General features: G+C 48.3%; 1 long non-coding RNA gene across 1 annotated transcript in view; it reads right to left on the reverse strand.

Annotated features, from left to right (window-relative positions):
- Window positions 1–13,897, reverse strand: part of LOC143652363 (uncharacterized) — a 36,898-nt gene that overhangs the window by 9,589 nt on the left and 13,412 nt on the right. Inside the window, exon 2 of the long non-coding RNA XR_013160582.1 lies at window positions 6,650–6,767. This is a non-coding gene — a long non-coding RNA (uncharacterized LOC143652363). The remainder of the gene's footprint in view (window positions 1–6,649; window positions 6,768–13,897) is intronic.

Below are 13,897 nucleotides of genomic sequence, written 5' to 3' on the forward strand. Positions count from 1 at the left end.
GCTCTGCTGAGCATGGACACTGTTTTCACGTGTGTAGATATGTGTGCACGTGTGTGTAGATGTGTCCCTGAGGACGGGGACCTTGGCTTTCATCAACCTTCTAGTGGAATCTGTGGCCAGAGAGGTCCAGAACCACCAGCCCCAGGCAGCTCCCACTGGCTATAATAAAGCCACAACCTCAAGGTACTTAGAAGACGGAGGAAATCCTGGGGAGTCTCGGAGCCAGTGGGTAACAGTCAGAACCCCTGGGCTCTGTCTGCCAGTTGGCGAATGAAGGGAGTATTCCTTCCCAGAAACCTGTTCCTGGCTCCAGTGCCCCACCCTCTAAACTGGCCCCAGTGGCTGGGAGAGGCAGTCCCTCAACAAATGCACTCCAGAGAGAAGCCGGCTCTACAGGCTGCCCTGGCCTTGCCCTCTGACATGGGAAATGTCCACACCCACAGCAGCCCAGTCCAACCCCATGGAGGCAATGGGTCTGGTTCTCTCCCATAGATCCAGCTGTCCCCTGGGCTGCAGGTTGGAAGGAAAGCAGCGGGGACCTGGCAGGGGACCGTCAGCAGGCTACCACGTCAGGGTCTCAAGGAAGTCATGGAACCATTCAGAACTAAACACAGGTTGGGGTAATTTCTACCCCAAACCCCGACCCTTGCAACTCACTGAGGAGTCTCTCCACTCCAGCCAGGCTTCATGTCTGTCCCTAAGCCTAGTACATCTTCCAACCATCCACTTCATTGTTCTCTGATTCTTTTAGGTGATTGTTTTGGTTTGAATACAGGCCTGAGTCTTTTTTATATAAAAGAAGTTCAATAAAAATGCTTGTTGACTTTTCTACTCAGAGGCCATCCATTCTATTCATTCATTTGTCCATCATTCAATCATTCCTCCATTTAGCAAGTGTGCTGTGTTGGCAGGCATTCTATGAGGGTGGGATGCAGGGCTATAAAATACAGCTGGAGCTTTAGGGGAGCTCCCAGCACAACGAGGGGCACGCAAACCAGTGGCCCCATGTGTTAGATGCCATATGATGGAAACAAAGCTGTGTGTATGCATCTGGAAAGGGACGCCTTCATGTCTGGGTGGAGGCAAGGGAGAGTTACAATAAACTTTACAGAGGGGATGACATTTGAATGGAGCTTAAGAAATGAGAATTTCTCCATCTGAGAAGAGGAGAGCACAGAGCTGGCAGAAGGAGCAGCCTGAACAGAGGCCCAGAGGTGTGAATGTACGAAGCATGTTACAAGAAGAGCAGGTCACCCCTTTGGGCTGTGCATTAGTTCCCTTTGGCTGCTGAAATAAATTACCATAAACTCAGTGGCTCAAACAACACAAATTTATTTCCTTACACTTCTGTAGTCTGACACAGGTCTCACTGGGCTAACATCAAGGTATTAGCACTGCTGCTTTCCCTTCTGAAGACTCCAGGAGAGAATGTTTCCTTGCCTTCTCCAGCTATTAGAGGTCTACATTTCTTGGCTCATGGACCCTTTCCTCCATCTTCAAACCCAGCAAGTCTTTCCAGCATTGCATCACTCTGACCTCCTCTTTCACTTTCAAGGACCCTTGTGACGACATTGGGCCCAACCAGATAATTCAGAATAATCTCCCTATTTTAAAGTCAGCAATCTTAATTGCGCTGCAACTGAAACCTATAATTTTTTTCACCAGTTCCAGGGGTTAAGATGTGGACATCTTTAGGAAGCCATTATTCTGTTTACCACAGCCTCCTTTGTCACAGTGGAAGCTGTTTAGTTCTCTTCTGGCTAAGAGCTGTTGGGGAGGTATGAGTCTGTGGTGGTGATGAATGGGCAGCCCCACTGGGAAGGAGATTTGAGTTTATTTTCCATCTCAAACATTTTCATATGCTTGCTTGCTCATGCACTTTCAAGCAGGAGAGAGAAAGGTAGAGCCTGTGGGCTCCCCTGCCACCACCTCCTTTCAGCATCTCCTTCCCTCTCCTGCCCCACATGCCACAATTCAGGCCTGCCCACCAGGGTTCCCAGCCCCACCCTGCACTTTCTCTCTGCTCTCCTTGGGAAGCAGGGGTCAGGTCCCACACGGCACCCTCATTTCAGCTGCCCACCGATCTTATACAGACTGTCAGTGAAGAAGAGTGGGGGTGGGGATGGGGAAGGTTTATTGAGAGGCTGCAGAGGCAGAGAGAGCACACTGGGCTTGAAAGACCTGGATTTCCAGTCCTGTTCTGCTCCAGTCCTGCTCTGGGGCGTTGGGTAAGCTCACCTTCCCTCTCGGGGCCTCACGGTGTTTCCACTGAGAGTCCTGGGCCAGATGAGCTTAAGACCCCAGTTTGGGGATTCTACGGGGTGTCAGTCCTTCCCTTAGTCCCTGAGACCACCCCTCACTCCTGCAAAGGATTCAGGCATTCCCCCCCACCTACAGCAGGGTTTGTTCTCAACCTCTCACTCTAACTGTTCTTGCAAGCACACCGCCTCTGTTCCTGCAGCCACGACCTACCTGAAGTCCAGGTCTCCACCCCTTGCCACACACTCTCTCACAAGCTCCTGTTGTCAACTGTACCCAAGGCCTTTTCCCTGGAAGCCAATAAATGTGCAGGCATTGACTCAATTAGTAAGTGAAGGCTGAAAACCTGTGGGCCCTATCTTGGACTGCCCAAGAGACTTAGACTTCTGAGTTAAGTATTTGAGTGGCTCAAGGAGCTTACAGTCAGGTAGAAAGAAGAGACAGCCAGGTAGGTGGCATGTCCAGGGATGCAGAGAGGTGAAAAGAGTCCAAACTGGGGAGGAGAGGAAGAGACAATGGAAAGGAAGGGTGTAGGGGAAAGTAGAGACCTTTAGCTTCTAAAGCGTTTTGGAAAAAAAAAAAAAACAATCTGGGCCAAAATTTGAGAAAAATTAGGCGACTTCACATAAAACCTGGACTCCTAGCTTCTTTTGACAAATCTAAATTCTAAAGCTCTGGGTTCTGGGTTGAACTCCCCACTGGCAACAACTGGCTGCAGCCCAGAAGGGCCACCCCTTCCCGTGGGGCATTCTCTCATTTGCATGTCCCCCACCTCTCCTGCCAGGCCCAGCCAGGGAAGCTCCACAGTTTGGAGTCCCTAGTGAGAAAGATCAGGTGACTGACCATGGGGAATTAGCCCAGGTCTCAGAGGACGCTTAAGTTCCCAGGGGGTGGGAAATGGTGATGATTAGGTTGGGGTGCCAACTTGCCCAAATGATGATGACCAGTTGTCTGGTCAGGCAAGCATTGGCCTGACCATTGCTGCAAGGATATTTCATGGCTGGTGATAAACAGGAAGACTGGTGTATTAAATCATTAGTTAATTGACTGCATCTGTGGCTGATGACATCTGTGATCAACTAAGGTGTGTCTCCCACAACAAGATTATCCAATCAGCTGAAGATTTATAAGGAAGAAGAGAGATTCTTTCATTGCTTCTTCAGCCTCTTCTGTGGAGTTCATGCAGACCCTTCACCAGAGCTGCCAGCCCCACACCTGCCCCACAGATTTTGGACTCTCCCATTCCCACGGTTACGTGAGACCCCTTTATAAATCTCATATTTGCAGATCTCTCCTGTTGGTTCTGTTTCTCTAGAGAACCCTGACTAATATACAAATGAATCAAGCAAAGAAGACCAGAGCAGTTTTCAGATTTGAGTTTGATTTGCACAGAGATGTTTGACTAACAGTTGAAAATAATGGCCACATCTTGGAGGAGAAACTGGGGCTACAGATAAATTCAAGAGGCAGAGAGAGGTGACTTTCAAAGCCCAGGGAGTACAGAGGATTCCCAAGGGGTGAAGAAAATTAGGTTCATGGGGCTGAGGGGCAAAACAGTCAAAGCAGTAAGTAGTAGGGATAGTCGGGGGTGGTGGATGAAGTATTCACCCAGTACCTTCGTTTCCTCTCAGGGTAAACAGGACTTGCGGTGGGGGGGAGACCACGGGCTGGGCTTAAGGAGGGTGGAAGGCAGGGGTGGCGTTGGGGAGCAATGCTCAGGAACCAGCTGCCAGGAAGGGGCCGGGAAACAGGGAGAGGTGTCCGGTGGGCAGGCTGCTCCTCTAGCCAGGCTGCTCCTCTAGCCAGGCTATGCTAATAGAATCCCCTGTCTTCTCCTCCCTTGCCCTGGGGCTGGGAGCAGCCAAAGAAAGCGGATGGGTGTATGCTCAATTATTTATTCATTCATTCAGCAAGTGGAGAACTGGAAAGATTGCTTCCATCTCGTGTCAGAGAGCAACACTAACAGTCGCCACACAGCACATCTGATGAGAAAATAGTCATCAGAACGAGATGCTTCTATGGGAGCTCAGAGGATGGGCACCACACCAGGGAATCAGGAAACACTTCTTGAAGAAATAAAGCTTGAGCTGAGTCTTGAAGAATTAACAGCAGTGCAGCTGCTATGGGGGGAGAGAGGACGTTGTAAGCAGAGGGTACAGCAGGAGCAGAGGCATGGAGGGAGGAAGACAGTACAGGATTCCCGGAACCGTCTGTAATTCAGCCTGCAGGTGGTATAGGGCATGGGGTAGGGCGTGACCAGGGTGGAGCGGGGACCAGATGAAGAACCAGCGTGCACCCACCTGCACGCGGTAAGAATGAATGCACAGAAGGAGCTGGGGACAGTCATGACCAGAGGTCTCCGGGATGGGGAGAGCTGGTGATGGCAAGCTGGCGACCCCAAACTGGGGCAGTAAGATATCTGAGGAGTGGATGCCAGCCAATTTTTAATAGTGGCTCCATCATTCACTGTATGCCCTTGGGAAGATTACTCCATCTCTTTAATCCTGAATTTTCCTATCAGTGAAATGAGGATAATCAAAGTATTAATGGCTACTGTGCGGATGAAAATCATGGAATCCACCACATAACCAGCATTCAGTAATGGTGGTATTATCACCAGTGCTCCTAAAATCATCTCAATTTTGCGTTAATGCTCCCTCTGCCCTTCGTTTATAATTTTGCTTGAAAATGGACCGTTTCCCCCTTCATCTCTGACCTACCTCCCCGGCTGGAGCCGAGGCTGGGATGGCTGAGGTTGCCATGGTAACCTCCGGGCTTGGCTTTAGGGCTCAGGGTTTGAACGGAGCTTTCTCTTTGTCCCAGCTGTCCCTCTTCTAGATATTTGCCACTAGGTGATTATTGAACCTCCAGAGAAAGCTGATTATAGAATGATATTCTCTGTAGAGAAAAACTGGGAACAATTGAAATTTCTGGCTGGGTAAGTGACGGTACATCCATGCAAAATTGTGCCGTATGGCTATTTAAAATGTCACAGGCCTGTGGTCACTGACAGGAAATGATGTCATGACATGTTAAATTATAAAAGCTAGTTACGGAACAGCATAAATCAAGTAATATCATTATATAAAACTGTTTTACTTATCTTTATATTTATAAACAGAAAAATGTTTGTAAGGATAGTCCCCAAGATGTTCACCTAGAGGTGGTCAGCTCTAGGGAAGTGTTTTACTTTATTCTTTCTACTTCTCTATAACACTAAAGTTTCCCCACAATGAGTATATGTATTATTTTTCACTGGTATTAAAAGGAAATAGGGGTTGTGTTCCAGTAGCCATGTTTCTTGATGATGATTGAACAATGATATAGCTTTCACAATGAGACTCTGTGAATGTGAAAACCTTGTGTCTGATGCTCCTTTTAGCTACTATATCAACAGAAGAGTAGAACATATGGAATAAAAATAAATAATAGGGGGAACAAATGTTAAAATAAATTTAGTTTGAAATGCTAGTGGCAACTGAAAGCGAGGGGTAAGGGGTATGGTATGTATAATCTTTTTTTTTCTCTGTTATTGTTTTATTTCTTTTTCTGTTGTCTTTTTATTTCTTTTTCTAAATCGATGCAAATGTTCTAAGAAATGATGAACATGCAACTATGTGATGATATTAAGAATTACTGATTGTATATGTAGGATGGAATGATATCTTAATGTTTTGTTTGTTAATATTTTTTAATTAATAAAAAAAAGTTAAAAAAAAAAAAAAGGAAATAGGGCAGTGTGACAGTGGCTCAGTGGCAGAGTTCTCGCCTGCCATGCCGGAGACCGGGGTTCAATTCCCGGTGCCTGCCCATGTGAAAAAATAAAAATGGAAATAAATAAATGGAGATCACCAACTCTTGGCCAGTCTTGGAGGTGTTCGGGTTGAACCTACCCCCAAGGCACTGGCCTTCCCATACACCTCATTTCAGCCCCTTCCTCTGCATGAGACCCCGTCCTGCCTGCTGACCCATTCAGGGTCACTGGGCCTGGGTCCTAAAGCCTAAACATTCATGCATCTGGAAAAGCCACCACATTTTCCTGAGCCTGAGGCCTAAGGAGGTTCCCTCGGTCATCCGAGGGGTGGAGGTGGCAGGGGTGCCCTGCTCTGGGAGCACTGAGAGGTCAGCAGACATATGTTGAGTACCTTCTGTTTGCCAGGCAGGCATGGTGCTAACCCTGTTGCTGGGTAGAAACACATGGAGATCAAGGCAGTCTACTTTGGCGGACTCCAGGAAGGGCTCAGAGACCCAAGAGTAACTCTGCTCTCCTGACTCATGACCCACACTTTATGCTCATACAACAAAATCATGGGGTCCCCTCCAGAAGACCCCAGAATATTCCTTCACATGGTCCTCAAGCCATCTACAACCTGCCCATTCCCAGCCTCACCTCCCACTGGCCTTGCCAGATACGTCCCACACCCCTCTCTCGTCTCTGTCCTTCCACACGTTAGGGACCTTCACGCATCCATCTCTCTGCTCTCGCTGATGCCATCCCTTATACCATCCTGGAAAACAAAAGGCAATCACCACTTGATCCATGATACTTTTGAGGGCAAAGTTAGTTTGCACTCTCCTCCAAGTTTCACTGCACTTGGTATATATCATTCCATTTGCAAACTTCATGGACCACTGCCGGCATCCTGGCTCCCCCGCAGAAGGAACCAGTTCTGTCCTGCTCACTGTCATGCCCGTGGTGCCTGACGCAGGCCTGGCTCTGTATTATTGTCCGATAAGTGAATATCTGCTGGCCAGGAGAATGACTTCTGCCAGTTTCAGCCCTCTGACCCCGAGAGGAGGTCTGGCCCTGACGCTTAGCACCTTCTACCCACTGGTCATCACATAACTTGAATATTGTGAGTTAGTGCCAAAATTACATGTTTTGCTTGGGCCGATATTTTTATTCCAAAATTTTTAAAACCTGATCTCTCGACTGTAAAAAAAAAAAGGAGACAACTGAGGAGATTTGAACATTGATGGAACATTTTATGATAAAGAGGAACTGTCAATCCCTTAGGTGTGATAACGGTTCTGTGGTTATGTTTCTTGAAGGGCCCTTTTATTTCGAAACGCATACTGAAGTAATGACAGATGAAATGATATGTCTGGGATTGGCTTACCATAATCCAGCTGAGGGTGGGGAGACAGGCTGGGAGTATAGGTGAAACGAGACTGAGGGTCACGACTTGGAAATTGTTGAAGTCAGGCAGGGATGTTGATTACGCTGTTCTCTCGGTTTTAATATATGTATTTTAAAAGGAGACAGACAATAACAGTGTCAAAAAAAAAACCTTAAATGTGAAATACCCATTGAGTCTTTCTCAGACATCACACAGTAATAGACAATGTAAAACTCGGTTGCAAGTAAAATTATTACTCTATTCACAGACTCGCCAAACATTCGGAATATCAACAGCACAGTTTTGAAACTGATACAGGAAACGCGACCTCAGAATCTCCATCTGAACAAGATAAATCTGAAGAACTTAAAGACAAGCCGGAAATGCTTTAGAAACAAGAACTATAACTTCGTATAAATAAAAGCCTGCAAGCCTGGAAAAAAACATTGAAAGTCCTTGTCAGCGGAAAATATTTGCAGATATCTCACAAATATATCTTTTCATCCATTCCCCAGCTCTGGTAGTGTCAGGAAAAGCTTTTTCTAGAAAATTTTGTAGGGGGCAAAAAAAAACCCAACTTGTAACATGCTGATATTGCCAACATATTTTAATTTTAAGATTCTGCTTTAAAAGGGGTCAAATAATATTTCATCTTCAATTTCTTAGGATTAATTATATTTTGTTTCTGAAGTGTATAGATTTTAATGTTTTGAACACTTAATTACCTGCTAAAACATAGGCAGGTCAGAATGATAATGTATATTTTTAGAAACTTACATTTGCTGGAATTTCTAAAACATTATAAATTTCTGTCTTTACTAAATATTTGGTTTCAGTGATTTTTACGATTTTTTTTTAGTTTGAATACCTTTTTATAAAATATAAATATTATTTCAGTTTTATGTGAAATACATAGCACAGTGGCACTGGTTATTTTACTCCAGCGTGTAGTAGCTATTTGCAGGGGTTTGCAGAGTGGGTAGGTGCAGAGCATCTAGCCCAACTGTTCTCAACCTTGGATGCACACCTGGATGCACCAGGAAACTTTGAAAAACACAGACCCTGGGTCCACCTCAGTTTGATTAAACCAAGCTCTCCGAGAGTCAGGAGAGGAGAGGTGGGGCTCAGGGCCGGGCCAAGACCTCTGAAGGAAGAAGGACCATTCGAGAGACGCCCAGAGCTGGTCTGCATGGAGCCCTGTAGAACTAAGAGCCAGACACCTACCGCCAGCCTGAGCTCTCCTCCCCCTGCACCACCCAGCTCTTTGGCCTCCCACGCAGGTCTCTCTTGCAAGGTTGGAAAAGTCCTTGCCAGGTCGATGGAAGGCGGATGCTAGCCCTAAGTGCTAAAAGGTACTTGATGGTTTCCCTCACACCAACAAGGGAATGTCCAGCTGCTGGGTCTCTACCCTCCCCCAAGCCTCTAATCTGATCAGAAATGTAAAGTCTGAGATGCAGCTGTGAGCCTGTGGGAGGGAGCCAACTGGGCAGGAGATGGAAGGAGGAAGATCCAGTGAAGACTTGGGACAAGGCAGTCCTGTAAGCCTGCAGGAGGTCAAGGAGCACCCGAGGGTAGAGCCGATGCCTCCAAACAGAAGCTTCTGGAAGGCTGGTTTCGGCTGCAACCACAGAGGCCCTGTCCCCAATGAGGCCTCACTCCACAGGCACTGAGCTCCCCATTCAGGAAACATCTGGGGATACTGACCCTGGAAAGGGGGACTGAAAATTGGGGTAGAGACAGCACCCTGAAAAACTTCTCTTGCAATAAGTCTGAAACCCAACCATGCATCCAAATAACCCAGGGGGCATGTTAGAAACAGGGAACTGACCCAGTGGGCCCATCTCAGACTTTCTGAATCAGAATCCCTGGGGTACAGCCTGGGCATTTGACTGGTTAACAAGCTCATGGTGTTTCCCACACTCGGCAGGTGAGGGAGGGAAAAGAGACCCTGAGATTCTGTGACTGTCCTTCCCATGGGGAGACAAGGCCCTCACAACCAAAAGCAAGTCCACGGACAAGCAGGAGAGGGCGGGAAGCAGGTATCTGCAGGGAAAGATGCAGAATGGGGGAGTCGGGTGGTGGGTACCGAAGAGGAGTTTTAAATGCAATTTCAATGCTCATGAAGGTGAAGAAATTATGGCTGCCCTCAGAGAGAATCCCTTCTTCCTGAGAAAGAAAGCAAACCCAGGAAGACTGAGAGAGCAATAAGCAGGGAGACACACTTCTCCTAGAGTCACCTGCCTCCTGACTTATCCATCTGGATGCAACAAATGCAACATTCACAGCGAGTCGTTGTCTTACCACCAAACCAGGCCTCTGTCCTTCACATACACCGCCACTCCCTCTGCTTGGGGGTGTCCTTACCCTCCTTCCTGACCCGCCTGTAATATTCCAACCCATCCTTCGGTCTCAGCCTGTACCCCACACCACCAGCACCTCCATGCCCCTCTGGTTCTCTCTGCCCGTGGGCCATCGGGCCCTCCTTGGGTGCCCTGCTATGCTTCCCGAGCACACCGACCCCTCCTGGATGGAAGGGCTCCTGCCTGGCTCACTGCTGAATCCTCAGAACCCCACGCTGGGGAGCCCTTGGAAAAGGCATGCCCAGGGCCTCGGAGCCGAGTTCAGAGAGGGAACCCGGAGCAAGGATGTCAGGGGGTCAGAGAAGGCTCCCAAGTCAGACAGTGCTTCAGGAGGGTCCCAAAAGAGGGGAAGGAGTTATTTGGTAAAAAAGAGGGTGAAAAGAGAGAGGCACTTTTAGAGCAAACATCAGAGGTGGCGGGCAGGCTGGCACACACTAAGCAGAGAGACCTGCAGGCTCAGAGTTCAGATGGGCACAGCCTGGGGTAGGGAGGGGGGGTGGGGGCAGGAGCGGGCCTGGCACAGGCCCCCTCCCTGGCTGTTCCTCCTCAGGCCAGTGAGACCAGAGTGACCTTCCAGGTGAACAGCTACACCCCCCTCCTCAGGCGATTTGCATTCACGAGGTTTTCCTTGGCAGTCATTAACTCTGAGCTTAATGGGACTGACGGGTATTGTTAAAAGATATAACTGGTGGGTGAACCATTTCACATAATTATTACCCAAAGAACACACCCAGCAGGTGAGGGAGAAATGATCAGAGGCAACTGAGAAGCCAGGGAGGCATACAGTGAGGAAGGAAGAAGGTCACACGACTCAGAGCAGAGGGGCTTGTGGCCAGGCCCTCCACCAAGACTGGAGGCCGTTGGGGTTCGGGAATGGCCTGGCACCCCAACAGGTTAGGGTGGGACTCACACAAAGCCCCACGGTGAACAAGGGGCCCAAATGGGCCGGGACCCCTTGCGGATGCCTCCAGCCCATCTAACATACAAGCATTCCCATTCGGAATGTGCAGAGCTTGGGCTCTCTCTCCAAGGAAGCCAGAAGGATCTGGCTTTGAGTCCTGAAGCCTCTCTGAGCCTCACTTTCCTCCTCTGCAAAATGGGAATGATGGTGTTGACTTGAAATATCATTTATCCGGCACTTAGTCTGTTCCAAGCACCTTATTTGCATTTTACAACCCATTTAATTTTTACAATATCCCTCTGGGTGGGTGCTTTGACAATCCCCAGACTGACTGTCCTTTGGGCTGTTGCAAGCATTAGTAAAGGCCCAGGTGTAAGTGTTTGGCACACAGCAGGTGCTCAAGAAAGTACAACTATTGTTGTAACTGTTAGGGCTGAGGATGTACCTTCGCTGGCTGCCAGAGGCTACGAGATTTCACCCAGAATTTATTCTCCTTTCTCCTCCTTAAGGTGGTATTTCTCCTGCTAACTCAATGTCATAAGTAACACGTTTCACAATATTTGAATGCGCAGTGGATTAAGAGCCCCAGTGGCTGAAATGTGAAACAAGGTCATTATTCCAGCATTATTAAGTAGAGACTTCCTTTTTAAAAGGCTGAGGTAAAATGCATTATTCAAAAACCCATGAAGAATGGGAATCACGGTCCCTCTAAATCAGCCCCCATAACACGTAAGCAGAGCTCAGGAAGTTGCAAACAGTAACCCTCGCCTTCCCAGGCGGGCTTCCCTGGGCTGCCCTGCCCAGCATGTCCTCTGAGGCTCCAGGCTGGTGCCTGGGCTCCTGCTCCGAGGGCTGCCATGAGGGGGTCTCAGAACCCAAAAGAGGGCTGGCCAAGGAGGTAGAGTGAAATCTGCGAGGAGTTAGCAGCGGGTGGCGGGAGGATTCCTGGCTGCAGTTATCTGCAAGCTCAGGTAACTTCTCCTTGCCCCTACCCAAAACCCTAACTGCCATCTGTTGCTGTGGAAAATGATTCACTTTGCCCAGGGAGGAAGATCTGGGCCTCTTTATGAAAAGTGAGAAGAAAAAATAATCATTTCCATAGTTAAGACACCTCTCCCAAACATGTGTCCCCAGTACCCCCAAAGAATGCCACATGTAAGAAAGTACATTCAAGGCTGAAACACACTTGGAGATGGGTCCTTGGGTTTCTCAGCCCGGGTATGTTGCTCTGGGTTGGCATCTGTGTAAGGAGGTGCAAAAGGGGTCATCTCTGCAGTGGGAGCCAAGAGCCACCCTTCTTGCCCCTTCCCCACCCCTACCTCCAGCCGAGGCTGGAAATTTCATCATTAGAGATTCATTTCTTTGGCCATGAAGGAAAGGCCTGAGAAAAATGCTAGTCCTTTTGAGAAACGGAAAACACCACAGGGTTAGCTGGAACTGTCAGAGAAAAAATTGTTTTTTTCTTTCTCACTTTTCATACAGAGATTCCTATCTTCCTGTCTGAGCAAAACAAATTAATTTCCACAATAATTGGCAGTAGTTGGCGCTTCAGGGGATAAATCAGAGTAGAAAGCAAGCAGTGGAGGATGTAGAGAATCCAATGTATTAAGGCCTATCATAAACAGTTTATGGGGAAAAGAACACTGGGCAGGAGTCATAAGCCCTAGTTCAATTCTGGCTTGAACTGTTCCATGTAAGCCCAAATGTCTTTGCACGAGCTGTTTGACCTTTCTGTGCCTCAGTTTCCTCATCCCAGCATGAGACAATGGAGACAGTGACACCTGCTCTGTTCCTCCCAAGTGGTCCCTGTGAGATGGCACATAGGAGCTCAGTGAACTTTGCTGAAGGCAGGACAGGCCCCACCCAGGTGTCGGCAAGCCTTTGACTCACCCAAGGCAGGAATCATTTAACCCCCAAGAGACCTGGTTCAGCCTCCTCCTGCTTACACTATTAGGATGCTGGAACTGAAACCGGAGCCCAAACAAAGCAGTCTTAATGGCTTTTGTTGAAGGAACAAGGCCCACCTAATCAAAAGAGGTGTTTTCCCTTTGAAAGGTAAATCTGAGTACAAAATCCAGAACACCCAGGCCTGGTGAGGTAGAACAGAGGCTGCACTCCCCTGCCCGAGTCTCTGTACCAGCTTGACCACTGGAATTCACTTCCTTAAACTCTTCTGTGCTTTATAGTCCCTTAAGGAAACCCTGCTAGTGCTAAGCAAAGATATTATCATCAGAAGGAGGGAATGGTGCAGATACTTAAATGGCAAAAATTATGCTTCCATAAAGGAGGTCAGGAAGGAAATTGGGGCCCAGAGACATCAAGTAACTTGCTTAGGATCACACAGCTGGGCACAGGGTGAAATGGGGAAGCTCATTCTTGGACTCCCCCTCCCCCATCTTGGTAGGCCATAATCTGGAAGCAACATTCCAGAACTCTGCATCTGTTTGATTCAGAGGAACATGAAGATTAAACTGAGCCAGACCGGGAGGGAAAGCGGGGAGGAGGGCACCAGAGCCAATCGTTTTCCCTTCGTCTCCCACATTGCCTGCCTCATGGTTAAGCCAAAAGTGCGGTCCTCCTACGCACTATTTCTTTTAGATGAATGGTCAGGTGCCAGAGTATCCAAGAAATGAACTACTGAAGTCCTACAAAGCATTTCAGAAACTGAAGCCTGCCCTTTCTGGCTCTCTCCTCACAGCAGGCTGTTCCCCAACTCCACCCTTCACCAAAGAAAGGACTCCAGGCAAGAAGCTTATGGAGCCCCATATTGGGGAAAGCGTGTTGTTTCCTGTCCCAGAGAAAACTGCTGGAGACTTGGGGAGGCAGCACACACCCATTTGGGAGCATTTTGAAAGAAACACAGCCCCTTGCAGAAATGAAAGGTCACTGGGTCCATCCCAGTGGCCCATCCAGCTAGGGGCGAGGCTTCCCAGGGTCCTTCTGCTTGCAAAGAAGGTCAGCACACACACACACACACACACATACACACACACACTCACACACTCACACTCACACACGCGCACACACACACACACACACACACACACACACACACACACACACACGACAACTTCTGTTAGCAGAAGCCAACCGGGACTTCACTCCAGTTCCCTTCTTAATCTGCTCACCTGTCGCCCCCAGGAACCAATCACCACCCTCAGCCTCGTCTCTCTGGACACCTGACCCTGCAGAAGGCAGGAAAGGTAAGGCCTTCCCCGCTGATCTTGCCTCTTCTTTTCCCTTCACCACCTTTCTGA

This window comes from Tamandua tetradactyla, chromosome 12 (genome assembly GCF_023851605.1).
Source record: "Tamandua tetradactyla isolate mTamTet1 chromosome 12, mTamTet1.pri, whole genome shotgun sequence".
Classification (NCBI taxonomy): Eukaryota; Metazoa; Chordata; class Mammalia; order Pilosa; family Myrmecophagidae; genus Tamandua; species Tamandua tetradactyla.